A 2,143-nucleotide genomic window follows, 5' to 3' on the forward strand; every position below is an offset into this window, starting at 1 on the left:
GCGTTGGAAAGTAAACATCCTGGGCTTTCCAGCAATTTATAATAGTCCATACTTTGCTTGAGATTTGATGGCCCAAACCGGCGTTCCAAGTCAACATAGGAATTCTGGTGTCAAAACGCCAGAACTGGCATAAAAGCTGGAGTTAAACGCCCAAACTGGGATAAAAGCTGGTGTTTAACTCCAAGAAAATTCTCTACACATGAAAGCTTCAATGCTCAGCCCAAGCACTCACCAAGTGGGCCCGGAAGTGGATTCTGCATCATTTACTCATTTCTGTAAACCCTAGGCTACTAGTTTTCTATAAATAGGACCTTTTGCTATTGTATATGGATACCTCATGACACTTTACACGTTTCATATTGTATTCTCTATGGCATGAGTCTCTAAACCCCATGGTTGGGGGTGAGGAACTCTACTGTGTTTCGATGAATTAATGCCATTACTACTATTTTCCATTCTATCACGCTTGCTTCTATTCTAAGATATTCATTCGTACTTCAACCTGATGAATGTCATGATCCATGACACTCATCATCATTCTCACCTATGAATGCGTGCCTGACAACTACTTCCGTTCTACTTGCAATCAAGCTTGAATGTGTATCTCTTGGGTTTCTAATCTAAGATTAGAATCTTTGTGGTATAGGCTAGAATTATTGGCGGCCATTCCTGAGGTCCGAAAAGTCTAAACTTTGTCTGTGGTATTCCGAGTAGGATCTGGGAAGGGATGACTGTGACAAGCTTCAAACTCGCGAGTGTTGGGCGTGTGACAGACGCAAAAGGATCAATGGATCCTATTCCAACATGATCAAGAACTGACAGATGATTAGCCGTGCGGTGACAGCGCATTTGGAACATTTTCACTGAGAGGACGGGAAGTAGCTATTGACAACGGTGATGCCCAACATAAAGCTTGCCATGGAATGAGCCTTGCGTGTGTGAAGAAGAAGATAGTAGGAAAGCAGAGATTCAGGGGACAGGGCATCTCCAAAACCTCAACCTATTCTCCATTACTGCATAACAAGTATTTATTTCATGTTCTTCTACTTTTTACAATTAAATCTTAGAATTATTGATATCCTGACTGAGAGTTACAAGATAACCATAGCTTGCTTCAAGACGAAAATCTCTGTGGGATCGACCCTTACTCACGTAAGGTATTACTTGGACGACCCAGTGCACTTGCTGGTTAGTTGTGCGGAATTGCAAAAGTGTGATTGTGATTTCGTGCACCAAGTTTTTGGCACCGTTGCCAGGGATTGTTCGAGTTTGGACAACTGACGGTTTATCTTGTTGCTTAGATTAGGAATAATTTATTTTTTGTTGGTTTAGAGTCACTAAAATTGAGTCTTTTATTTGAGTTAGTTTCATATTTTAAGTTTGGTGTCAATTGCATGCTTTTATTTTCTTTTAATTTTTCGAATTTGCATGTTCTTAGTTCTTTCTTGATCTTTAAAAATTCTAAGTTTGGTGTCTTCTTTGTGTTTTCCTTTAAATTTTTGAAAATATTGTGTTTGACTTTCTAAAAATTTTAAGTTTGGTGTCCCTTGTGCTTTTATTTACTTAAAAATTTTTCAAAAATTTGTTCTTGGTGTTCATCTTGATCTTTAAAGTGTTCTTGGTGTTCATCTTGACATTCAAAGTTTTCTTGTTTGTTCTCTTTGTTTTGATCTAAAATTTCTAAGTTTAGTGTCATTTTATTGTTTTTCTCTTTCCTCATTAAAATTCAAAAATTAAAAAAATATCTTTCCCTTATTTTACTCATAAATTTCGAAATTTTGCATTAAATTAGTCAAAGATTTTCAAAATCATATCTTTTTTTTAGTCAAGTCAAGAATTCTAATTTCAAAAATTGATCTTTTCAAATATTTTTCAAAAATCAAATCTTTTTAATTTCTTCAATCATATCTTTTCAATCATATCTTTTTTTTTTATAAATTGCAATCATATCTTCTCAATCATATCTTTCTCAAAATAATTTTCAATCATATTTTTTTTAATAAATTGCAATCATATCTTCTCAATCATATCTTTTTCAAAATAAGTTTCAATCATATCTTTCTGATTGCTAATTCCAAAATCTTTTTAATTAATTAATTAATTTAGTTTTCAATTTGCTTTTATTTCATTTTCTTCTAATTTT

Source organism: Arachis ipaensis, chromosome B02 (genome assembly GCF_000816755.2).
Source record: "Arachis ipaensis cultivar K30076 chromosome B02, Araip1.1, whole genome shotgun sequence".
In the NCBI taxonomy this organism is placed as follows: Eukaryota; Viridiplantae; Streptophyta; class Magnoliopsida; order Fabales; family Fabaceae; genus Arachis; species Arachis ipaensis.